Consider the following 13,214-nt stretch of genomic DNA (forward strand, 5'->3'; position numbering starts at 1 on the left):
AAGGAGGAGACTAGTTTGCCATTATCTCTAGCTTTATTAACAATATCCATAAAGGTTAAGAAATAAGGCGGAGACTAGTTTGCCATTATCTCTAGCTTTAGTAACAGTATCTATATAAGTTAGAAGGGCAGTGCTAGTACTATGTGAAGACTAGAAATAAGGAGGAGACTAGTTTGCCATTATCTCTAGCTATATTAATATTATCTGTATAAGTTAGAAGGGCAGTGCTAGTACTATGAGAAGACCAGAAATATGGAAGAGACTAGTTTGCCATTATCTCTTGCTTTATTAACAGTATCCATATAAGTTAGAAGGGCAGTGCTAGTACTATGAGAAAACTAGAAATAAGGAGGAGACTAGTTTGCCATTATCTCTAGCTTTATTAACAATATCCATATAGGTTAAGAAATAAGGCGGAGACTAGTTTGCCATTATCTCTAGCTTTAGTAACAGTATCTATATAAGTTAGAAGGGCAGTGCTAGTACTATGTAAAGACTAGAAATAAGGAGGAGACTAGTTTGCCATTATCTCTAGCTATATATTACCTGTATAAGTTAGAAGGGCAGTGCTAGTACTATGAGAAGACTAGAAATAAGGAGGAGAGTAGTTTGTCATTATCTCTAGCCTTATTAACAGTATCTATATAAGTTAGAAGGGCAGTGCTAGTACTATGAGAAGACTAGAAATAAGGAGGAGACTAGTTTGCCATTATCTGGAGCTTTATTAACAGTATTTATATAAGTTAGAAGGGTGGTGCTAGTACTATGAGAAGACTAGAAGTAATGAGGAGACTAGTTTGCCATTATCTCTAGCTTTATTAACTGTATCTATATAAGTTAGAAGGGCAGTGGTAGTATTATGAAAAGACTAGAAATAAGAAGGAGACTAGTTTGTCTTTATCTCTAGCATTATTAACAGTATCTATATAAGTTAGAAGGGCAGTGCTAGTACTATGAGAAGACTAGAAGTAAGGAGGAGACTAGTTTGCCATTATCTCTAGCTTTATTAACAGTGTCTATATAAGTTAGAAGGGGAGTGCTAGTACTATGAGAAGACTAGAAATAAGGAGGAGACTAGTTTGTCATTATCTCTAGCTTTATTAACAGTATCTATATAAGTTAGAAGGGCAGTGCTACTACTATGAGAACACTAGAAATAAGGAGGGGACTAGTTTACCATTATATCTAGCTTTATTAACAGTGTCTATATAAGTTAGAAGGGCACTGCTAGTACTATGAGAAGACTACAAATAAGGAGGAGACTAGTTTGCCATTATCTCTAGCGTTATTAACAGTATATATATATATATATATATATATATATATATATATATATATATGTATATAATTTAGAAGGGCAGTGCTAGTAATATGAGAAGACTAGACATAAGGAAGAGACTAGTTTGCCATTATCTCTAGCTTTACTAACAGTATCTATATAAGTTAGAAGGGCAGTGCTAGTACCATGAGAAGACTAGAAATAAGGAGGAGACTAGTTTGTCATTATCTCTAGCTTTATTAACAGTATCTATATAAGTTAGAAGGGCAGTGCTAGTACTATGAGAAGACTAGAAATAAGGAGGAGACTAGTTTGTCATTATCTCTAGCTTTATTAACATTGTCTATATAAGTTAGCAGGGCAGTGCTTGTCCTATGAGAAGACTAGAAATAAGGAGGAGACTAGTTTGCCATTATCTCTGGCTTTATTAACAGTATCTATATAAGTTAACAGGACAGTGCTAGTACTACGAGAAGACTAGAACTAAGGCGGAGACTAGTCTGTCTGCCATTATCTCTTACTTTATTAACAGTGTCTATATAGGTTAGAAGGGCAGTGCTAGTACTCTGAGAAGACTAAAAATAAGGAGGAGACTAGTTTGCCATTATCTCTAGCTTTATTAACAGTATCTATATAAGTTAGAAGGGCAGTGCTAGTACTATGGGAAGACTAGAAATAAGGAGGAGACTAGTTTGCTATTATCTTTAGCTTTATTAACAGTTTCTATATAAGTTAGATGGGCAGTGCTAGTACTATGAGAAGACTAGAAATAAGAAGGAGACTAGTTTGCCATTATCTCTAGCTTTATTAACAGTATCTATATAAGTTAGATGGGCGGTGCTAGTACCATGAGAAGACTAGAAATAAGGAGGAGACTAGTTTGCCATTATCTCTAGCTTTAGTAACAGTATCTATATAAGTTAGATGGGCAGTGCTAGTACCATGAGAAGACTAGAAATAAGGAGGAGACTAGTTTGCCGTTATCTCTAGCTTTATTAACAGTATCTATATAAGTTAGAAGGGCAGTGCTAGTACTATGAGAAAACTAGAAATAAGGAGGAGACTAGTTTGCCATTATCTATAGCTTTATTAACAGTATCTATATAAATTAGAAGGGCAGTACTAGTGCTATGAAAAGACTAGAAATAATTAGGAGACTAGTTTGCCATTATCTTTAGCTTAATTAACAGTATCTATATAAGTTAGAAAGGCAGTGCTAGTACTATGAGAAGCCTAGAAATAAGGAGGAGACTAGTTTGTCATTTTCTCTAGCTTTATTAACAGTGTCTATATAAGTTAGCAGGGCAGTGCTTGTACTATGAGAAGACTAGAAATAAGGAGGAGACTAGTTTGCCATTATCTCTAGCTTTATTAACAGTGTCTATATAAGTTAGAAGGGCAGTGCTAGTACTATGAAAAGACTAGAAATAAGGAGGAGACTAGTCTGTCATTATCTATAGCTTTATTAACAGTATCTATATAAATTAGAAGGGTAGTACTAGTACTATGAAAAGACTAGAAATAAGGAGGAGACTAGTTTGCCATTATCTCTAGCTTAATTAACAGTATATATATAAGTTAGAAGGGCAGTGCTAGTACTATGAGAAGCCTAGAAATAAGGAGGAGACTAGTTTGTCATTATCTCTAGCTTTATTAACAGTGTCTATTTAAGTTAGCAGGGCAATGCTTGTACTATGAGAAGACTAGAAATAAGGAGGAGACTAGTTTGCCATTATCTCTAGCTTTATTAACAGTGTCTATATAAGTTAGAAGGGCAGTGCTAGTACTATGATAAGACTAGAAATAAGGAGGAAACTAGTTTGCCATTATCTATAGCTTTATTAACAGTATCTATATAAATTAGAAGGGCAGTACTAGTACTATGAAAAGACTAGAAATAAGGAGGAGACTAGTTTGCCATTATCTCTAGCTTAATTAATAGTATCTATATAAGTTAGAAGGGCAGTGCTAGTACTATGAGAAGTCTAGAAATAAGGAGGAGACTAGTTTGTCATTATCTCTAGCTTTATTAACAGTGTCTATATAAGTTAGGAGGGCAGTGCTTGTACTATGAGAAGACTAGAAATAAGGAGGAGACTAGTCTGTCATTATCTCTAGCTTTATTAACAGTATCTATATAAGTTAAAAGTGGAATGCTAGTAGTATGAAAGGACTAGAAATAAGGAGGAGACTAGTTTGCCATTATCTCTAGCTTTATTAACAGTATCTATATAGGTTAGAAGGGCAGTGCTAGTACTACGAGAAGACTAGAACTAAGTCGGAGACTAGTCTGTCTGCTATTATCTCTTGCTTTATTAACAGTGTCTATATAGGTTAGAAGGGCAGTGCTAGTACTATGAGGAGACTAGAAATAGGGAGGAGACTTGTTTGCCATTATCTCTAGCTTTATTAACAGTATCTATATACGTTAGAAGGGCAGTGCTAGTCCTATGCAAAGACTAGTAATAAGGAGCAGACTAGTTTTTCATTATCTCTAGCTTTATTAATAGTATCTATATAAGTTAGAAGGGCAGTGCTAGTACTATGAGAAGACTAGAATTAAGGAGGAGACTAGTTTGCCATTATCTGTAGCTTTATTAACAGTATCTGTATAAGTTAAAAGTGCAATGCTAGTAGTATGAAAGGACTATAAATAAGGAGGAGACTATTTTGTCATTATCTCTAGCTTTATTAACAGTATTTATGTAAGTTAGAAGGGCAGTGCTAGTACTTTTGGAAGGATGGAAGCCATGTTCTTTAAGGGATAGGAGTTCTTCATACAAGAGATTGTCTAGCAATTGTTTATGACATCATTTTTCAAGTATCTTTTGAAAGAGGTGATAAGATTGCTATAGGTCTAAAGTTAGTGATGTCTGTTGATTTTCCTCATTTGTACAGAGGGATAGTGTGTGACTTTTTCCAGAGAGAGAGAATATGAGATTCCTGGATTGATCTATTTATTTATTTTGATATTTGTTGACCAGGATATTCCCACTGAACTAGTGCCCTTTTTAGCAGAGGCCTGGAGAGTACAAATAAGCAAGAAAAGAATTACAATAATGTAAAATGCAATAAAATATATACAATAAGGTAAATTAACAGCTCAAGTATGAGGACTCAGCAAAAGAGACTTTTAGAGTAAGCAGTAAGTATTGAAGCAGGGAGTAACAAACACTGGCAACAATGCCTCTAGATCATCCTCAGTGGACAATTGTACGATTCAGAGCAGTTTGTATTATAGGCTACAGTGTGTGTAGATAGATTTAATATAGAAAGTTAATTGGGAGTAGGATACAAGTAGCATGTCTTCAGAAGTAGGAAGTGAAGGAGCATGGAGACTCGTAGGTGACTGTGACTGCCTTACTAAGGAGGTTAGTTTAGATAATTAGAGGAACAAAGGGCTAGGATGGAAAGTGAGGAGAGGGAGAAGGTAATGGAGGAGTAAGCAAGGGGGTCAAGTCGGATGACTGCAGTGACAGACCCCGGTGCTGCTTAAGTAATCTGTCAGAGTTTTCATGAATTTGTGGACATGGGTAATATTCCTGAGGGTCATGGGAAGCTTGTTCCATGAAAGAGCAGGGAAGTAGCTGTAGAGATTTTGTCCAATAGACCTTTTAGGCTTGTGAATATGTAAGAGACATTGGTCTAAGCTTCTGAGGGATCAAGGGGGTGCTAGAGGGAGACAAGGGAGGAGATATTTGGGCAGGAGGAAGGCTTATTCAGGAAAGATTGGATTATGAGAAGCTGCATAAATAAGAGTTGGTTAGGAAACTCTAGCTAGATGAGTGTTTGGAGAGGTTGACAATAATGTGATTTTGTTGGCAGAGTAGCTGCAAATCTAGCTATTTTGTTGTAGGTGGTTTCAAGTTTGAAACGTGGTGAGGACTGTAAGTTGGCTGAGATTTGGGAGCTGTAGAAGAGGTTTGGGAGAAGGTAGGCTTGGGCAAATGAGATTCTGGAGCTGGGTCTGAGGAACCTTTTGTTTCTATAAGTAGGCAAAGCTTTTGGTGGGTTTTCTTAATACAGTGATGTACATGAAGGTCAAATTAAAGTTGGCCATCTATGACTGCTCTAAGGAGCTTAGTGTGGGTTTCAGGAGTGACACTAGTGCTTTTAAGGGAAGGGATGGTGAATGTGGATTTAAGATAGTTTAGGGATTTCTGGGAGGAAGAGAAGACGTTTGGTCATTTTAGGGTTATGTATGAGTTGGTTGTTAGTAAGCCATGTTTCTGTGAGGTTGAGAGATTTTTCTGTTAGGGTGAGCAGATTAGAGGGATTGTCAGCGTTGGAGATGATTGTGGAGTTGTCTGCGTACTGTATGAGGGATGACTGAGGACAAGATGTGTGAAGTTAGTTGGTTAAGATGTTAAAGAGAAGGTGGCTTAGAACTGAGTCTTGCGGAATGCCCATTTTGATGTGGAGAAAGGGAGATAGAGCAGAGAGCCACTTGACGGATTGCTGTCTGTCTGTGAGGTAGCTGTTAAACCAACAGATAGTTGCTGGGGCGAGGCTGAGTTGAAAAAGTTTGGAGAAGAGGATGGAGTGAGAGACAGTGTGAAAGGCTTTGGAGAGATCTAAGAAGAGGCATGACACTAGTTTACTATTGCCTCTGGTTAGGGAGATGGAGTTAGTAAAGGTAAATAAGTGCTGTGAGGAGGGTGGAGCCATGCTGGGTAGGGGTGATCAGGTTTTCTTGAGTGAGATAAACCATGATTTGTTTATGAACACAGTGCTTGAGCATTTTAGAGGGGGGGTTATGGCAAGGGGTTAATTAGAAAATAATTCCCATCTTTGTGGATTGGTATGGTATGGAATTCTTTACAAAGAGTAATGACAGAGGATTCACTGATAGAGTGGTTTATGAGGATGGAGACTGGGTATGCTGTGGAGTTAGCAGCAGCCTTTAGGAAGAAATATGGTAAATTATCAGCTGATGGGGAACATGGTTTAAAGCTGAGAAGATTTTTAATGTAACTGGTTGGAATGAGATTTAGTGAGAATGGGCAGTGGGAGGTGAGGGGTTGGTTGGGTTGGAAGTCTGCGTAAGTTTGCTGATGGCATCAATAAAGTATGAATTAAAAATGAATGCAGTTTCTTGGGATGTATTATTAGGACAGAGGTTAGATGTTGAGGGATTCCTGGGGTGGAGAATTTGGTTGACCGTATTCCAGAATTTGTTTGGGAGTTCTAGGTTCTGTAGTTTGCGGTGCGTGGTAGAGGTTCTTTTTATCATTGTTTGTGTGTTATTTGGTCACATTATGGAGTTCCCTATATTTCTGGTAATCTGTGAGAATTTTTTTTTTATTCCAGAGTTTCCAAGTAGAATCTCTGTTATGGATAAGAGACCGGGTAGAGTTGGTGAGCCAAGGAGAACATTGTGATTTGACTCTGACAGTATTGGGAGGGGCAAGGGAGTTCAGTGTTTAAGAAGATGGAGTTAAATTGAAGAACAGCTTTATCAAGAGGCAGGACTGAAAGGAAGGACCAAGCAATAGCGGTGAGACAATTATTGAATATTTTTGAGTTGAAGTTGGTTAGCTTTTGGCATTCCTTAAATTTATGAGGTCTAGAGAGGGAGAGGATCTTTGGGCTCATATTGGGGAGTGGTTACTACTTGAGTCTGGTAGGGATTGTGGCTGGTGATGCAGGTTAGAATGGGAAACAAGAACCCAGTCAATGATAGAACTGGTATTTGTGGGTTTATGAAGAAAAGTGGGAGAAGAGATAAGTTGGGTGTAACCCTATTTGGATTGAGACGGTAGGTAATGATATCAGCTCCTATTTTAAGGTAATTCACTTGGAAGGTCATCAGCTGAAGTAAAGAATGGTTTGAGCATCTTTACATGTAGTTTTATATAGGATGTGGACACAGGTTTGAAGATGAAAGCGGATGTAGTGATATGTGGCTGTTGGGCAGGGTTGGGATTAGATTTGGGGAATCCTTAGTTATAGATGCTATACTATCTATGAAATAAGAGTTGAATTGTATTGTGATTTTGAGTGATGAGTTATTGAGAAAGGAATTAAGGTTGCATTTTTGGTCGGGATGCTGGATTTCTTTAATGACTGTCCAGAATTTGTAGGGCTGTGTTTACGTCTTCTTTTGGCTGCTCCCATTAGGGGTTGCCACAGCGGATCATCTGTTTCCATTTCTTCCTGTCCTCTGCATCTTGTTCCATTACACCAACCACCTGCATGTCCTCTCTCACCACATCCATAAACCTTATCTTAGGCCTTCCTCTTTTCCTGTTACCTGGCAGCTTCACCCTTAGCATCTTTTCCCCAATATACTCACCATCCCTCCTCAGCACATGTCCAAACCAACGTAATCTTGCCTCTCTGGCTTTGTCTCCAAACCTTCCAGCCTAGGCTGACCCTCTAATATACTTATTCTTAATCCTGTCCACCCTCATCACACCCAGTGCAAATCTTAACATCTTTAACTCTCCCACGTCCAGCTCTGACTCCTGCCTTTTTGTCAGTGCCACTGTCTCCAACCCATATAACATAGCTGGTCTCACTACCCTCTTGTAGACCTTCCCTTTCACTCTTACTGGTACTCGTCTCTCACAAATCACTCCTGACACTTTTCTCCACCCACTCCATCCTGCCTGTACTCTCTTCTTCACCTCTCTTCCACACTCACCATTACTCTGAACTATTGATCCCAAGTATTTAAACTCATCCACCTTCGCCACCTCTACTCCTTGCATCCTCACCATTCTTCTAACCTCCCTCTGATTCACATGCACATATTCTGTCTTAGTCCTGCTGACCTTCATTCCTCTTCTCTGTAGAGCAAATATCCACCTCTCCAGGGTCTCCTTCACCTGTTCCCTACTCTCACTACAGATCACAATGTCATCTGCAAACATCATAGTCCATGGGGACTCCTGTCTGATCTCATCTGTCAACCTGTCCATCACCATTGTAAATAAGAAAGGGCTCAGAGCTGATCCTTGATGTAATCCCACCTCCACCTTAAACACATCCGTCACTCCCACCGCAGACCTCACCACTGTCACACTACCCTTGAACATATCCTGTACTCTTACATACTTCTCTGACACTCCCGACTTCCTCATACAATACCACAACTCCTCTCTAGGCACCCTGTCATATGCTTTCTCTAAGTCCACAAAGACACAATGCAACTCCTTCTGACCTTCTCTGTACTGCTCCATCAACACTCTCAGAGCAAAAATTGCATCTGTAGTGCTCTTTCCTGGCATGAAATCATACTGCTGATCACTAATCATCACCTTCCTTCTTAACCTAGCTTCCACTACTCTTTCCCATAACTTCATGCTGTGACTGATCAATTTAATCCCTCTGTAGTTACTACAGCTCTGCACATCACCCTTATTCTTAAAAATCGGTACCAAAACACTTTTTCTCAATTCCTCAGGCATCCTCTCACTTTCCAAGATTTCATTAAACAATCTAGTTAAAAACTCCACTACCATTTCACCTAAACACCTCCATGCTTCCACAGGTATGTCATCTGGGCCAACAGCCTTTCCATTCTTCATCCTCTTCATAGCTATCCTTACTTCCTCCTTGCTAATCCATTGCACTTCATGATTCACTATCCGCACATCATCCAACCTTCTCTCCCTCTCACTCTCTTCATTTATCAACCCCTCAAAATACTCTTTCCATCTCCTCAACACACTCTCCTCACTTGTGAGTACGTTTCCCTCATTATCCTTTATCACCTTTACCTGCTGCACATCTTTCCTAGCTCGGTCCCTCTGTCTAGCCAATCGGCACAGGTCCTTTTCTCCCTCCTTAGTGTCCAACCTTTCATACAACTCTTCATATGCCTTATCCTTAGTCTTCACCACCTCTCTCTTTGCCATGTACCTCATCTCCTTATACTCCTGTCTACTTTCTTCATCTCTCTGACAATCCCATCTCTTCTTTGCCAACCTCTTTCTCTGTATACGCTCCTGTACTTCCTCATTCCACCACCATGTCTCCTTGCCATCCTTCCTCTGTCCAAATGTCATACCAAGCACCTTTCTAGCCGTCCCCCTTACTAGCTCTGCTGTAGTTACCCAGCTATTTGGTAACTCTTCACTGCCACCCAGTGCCTGTCTTAACTCATCCCTGAACTCCACCTCACAATTACCTTTTTCAGTTTCCACCATTTGATCCTTGGTGCTGCCCTCACACTCATCCTCCTCTTCTTGATCACCAACGTCATCCTACAAACCACCATCCTATGCTGCCTAACTACACTTTCCCCGGTCACCACTTTACAGTCTCCAATCTCCTTCAAACTGGCCCTCCTACATAAGATATAATCCACCTGTGTGCATCTCCCTCTACTCTTGTATGTCACTCTATGCTCCTCCCTCTTGTTAAAATACGTATTCACCACAGCCATGTCCATCCTTTTTGCAAACTCCACTACGATCTGACCTTCTGCATTCCTTTGTTTAACACCATAGCTACCCATCACTTCCTCATCCCCTCTGTTCCCTTCAGCAACATGCCCATTGAAATCTGCTCCAATCACCACTCTCTCACCCTTGGGTACATTCATCACCACTTCATCCAACTCACTCCAAAATTTTTCTTTCTCATCCATCGCACACCCAACTTGTGGAGCATATGCACTAACAACATTCATCATTACACCATCAATTTCTAGCTTCATAAACATCACTCTATCCGACACTCTTTTCACCTCCAAAACACTCTTAGCATACTGTTCCTTCAGGATAACCTCTACGCCATTTCTCCTCCCATCCACACTATGATAAAACAATTTGAACCCACCTCCAATACACCTAGCCTTATTCCCCTTCCATCTGGTCTCTTGCACACACAATATACCAACCTTCCTTCAGTCCATCATATCAGCTAGCTCACTCCCTATACCAGTCATACTGCCAACATTAAAAGTTCTGACCCTTACTACCACAGTCCTAGCCTTTACCTGCCTTCAGGCATGCCTTCCCCCTCTTCTCCTCCTTTGGCCAACAGTAGCCCAATTTCTGCCAGCACCCTGTTGGCTAACAGTACTGGTCGCGGTCGTTAACCCGGGCCTTGACCAATCCGGTATGTATATCTGTACTGTTGTCCGCATGTATGATTTGGCAAAATTTTATGTCGGATGTCCTTCCTTATGCAACTGTTCCCATTTATCTGGGCTTGGGACCGGCACAATGAAATGCACTGGCTTCTGCATCCCCAGTGGCTGGGTTTACTATTATTCTGAAAATTATTATTATATGGCTTTTTGTCTTTATTTACTTACTTTTCAGTATGACTGCAAAGCATTCTTATGTTTTCAAGATATCGAGGTGTTTTATATTTTTCCCATTTCTTTCCATGCTTTTTCTCTGTCCTGCATTAACATTCTACTCTTTTTGGACAGCCAGATTGCAGTATTTGTTTTAGGTCTCTAGAAAGTTGTATTAAATTCATTTACAGCATCATCTGATGGGAACATATTTAGGAAGTTCTAGTTAATAGATGATAAATTAGCTCTAGCTAATAATAAATTAATCATTTCTGGGTTAAACTTGTAAAGTTTGCATGCTGTTTTACAAACATGCTGTTTAAGTGGATGTGTGAGATTCTGTTTGTATAGATTGGGAGATGATGACTCAGACAGTCAGACTTTGCACCTGAGGTGGTTTATTTGCTATAGGATCTAGTCTAATAGGGACTTTGATGTCTTGCTATGATGTGTGAGTCTATTTATTACTTGTGTGAAACCATATACATTCACAGTAGATGTAGGGGAGTTAGAGTTTATGTCCAACCAATGGACATTCACATCACCTAGTAATATTGTTTTCTTGTGGAATTGTTATGGATATCCAATGTAGGATACCTTCCAGGATAGCCATATTGTTGCCAGGTGGGATATAAAGGACAGTGATATATATTTATTTATAATTGTTTATTTTTAATAAAGTAATAAGAAGGTGTGCTGAATTGAATGTTGATATTAGTTGTTGTAAAGGGGAATGTGGTAGTTGTTGAGGAATGTTAAAGCTCACTCTGTTCCCTCTTTATACTGTCAGTACAGATGATATTACCGCTGGCAGGTGTCATTTCAGAGTCATTTATGCTGGGTTTAAGCCAAATTTCAGTTACATTGAGAATATCAGGATTATGTTATGTAATCCAGTAATGCAGTTCAGCAGTTTTGTTTTTTATGCTTCTAACATTTATGGCAGTAAATGTTACATTGCTGGGGTTGGGAGTTGGCCATTGTGGGGTTAGAGTAGTGTGTTGAAAAGAATTAGATTGATGTTCGTTGTGATAGGTGGGATCAGGATCACGGAGAATGAGTCTTTCTAGAAGGCAGTTTGCATGTTGGGGATTACTGAGACTTGCTTTTGGGGAGTATTTTCCATTTAATTTTGTTTTGGTTTGAGTTGAAATTGAGTTTATCAGTCTACATCTGGAGTAAATGTGAGGGGTGTCATTAAATAGGTTTGGTGTGACGTGTGGAAAGTGTACAGAGGAAATATGAAGAGATGGTTGGGACAGAGATGGAGACATGTTGAGAGCTATTACAGTCGTGGTAGGATGAAAGATGGCTCAGTAAGAGAAGAAGAAGCTGAGGAGATGCTTGATTAAGTAAAGGGATCTGTATTTTACTATAATGAGAGGTGTGAAGAGAAAGAACCTAGGTCTGTCAGTATAATATATACAATAATTCCTTTTCCTCTGGATTTAATGGTGTTTGTTCCAATTTGTTTTGAGTAGCATTAGTCATTTAATATTTGTAGATATTTATTTGATGTTTAGTTTAACCAGTCAATGTTTGGTAGTTAAATAACCACCATACTGATTGTATTTTATTGATTTTACATCCCTGAATTTAGTCTGGAAATCCTCATGCTCCGTAGGAGACAAAGATAATGTATGATAAATCTCTGAAACAGTTGACTCAGTACCACTGATAGTTAATTATTAATCTCTAGGCATGAATTTTACAAAGACTGAGACAGTGCTGTTCATCTCATCACAGAATTAAAGGGGTATAGCCTGGAACTTATTATATTTTATTTTGGGTCTTTAAACCATGTTTCAGTGAGGGTACAGACATCAACATCCTCTAAGCAGATGAAAACTTCCAAATCACTACTTTACTATTGAGACGTTTGGCAATTAGCAAAGCCATTTTCATCCTTCTATATTATTCTGGCTTTTTTTTTGTTAAGATTCAAAGTGGTCAAAAAACTTTCTATAATACTATAGAGACTGAAATTTCCTGTTTAATATTTTATATTAAGCCTATCTAATGCAAAGCATTGCAAACAGCTGCACATTTTACTTTAGGTCAATAGGCACTGAACCCCAAACTGTGACATAATGCCATTTGCAATTGACTTCCCAAATTTTGCCTTGATGTTCGTGTCCCCAGACACTAAGTAGCATTTCCCATGTATGTCTGATGTCTAGGCCTCCCACTATGTCCCAGGACAGACTAGTTATGTGTAAGTTTGTGTTGGGGACCGGTAAACACACTAGTGCATGTAGAACCATGTTTTGCATGGATGTGGCCTGCTCCTCAATGCATTACGTGAGTAGTGAGACACAAGTGGATGCATTCTTTGCTGAAATCTCTGTCAAGGCTTCCTAAACATATCTCATATTATTTTATGTTGTTTTAAGTGGGATTTGACAAGTCATACCAGAATTTCACTTGCCCCCTCACACCATTGGGATCTGCCAGTTGCTCCTTCGATATCCGCCCCCACACAGCCCGACATGTCAGTCAAACATTCTTTTCGTGGTATCCCCAAAGTCTCAAAACAACCCACTAAAGTGTAGTGGGTCCAAAAACAAAACAGTGTTAGAAACTTCTTAAGACGAGTTTACGTTCACTACTTCTACTACTATTGTCTGATCTGATGAATATACAGTGATTAACTAGAAATACATGGACTGAAAATCTTACACA

General features: G+C 39.1%; 1 protein-coding gene across 1 annotated transcript in view; it reads right to left on the reverse strand.

Annotated features, from left to right (window-relative positions):
- ITGAL (integrin subunit alpha L) overlaps window positions 1–13,214 on the reverse strand; it is a 1,030,513-nt gene that overhangs the window by 502,851 nt on the left and 514,448 nt on the right. The window lies entirely within an intron of this gene.

The sequence above is a fragment of the Protopterus annectens genome, chromosome 10.part0 (genome assembly GCF_019279795.1).
Source record: "Protopterus annectens isolate FY-2018-M chromosome 10.part0, PAN1.0, whole genome shotgun sequence".
NCBI lineage: Eukaryota > Metazoa > Chordata > Ceratodontiformes > Protopteridae > Protopterus > Protopterus annectens.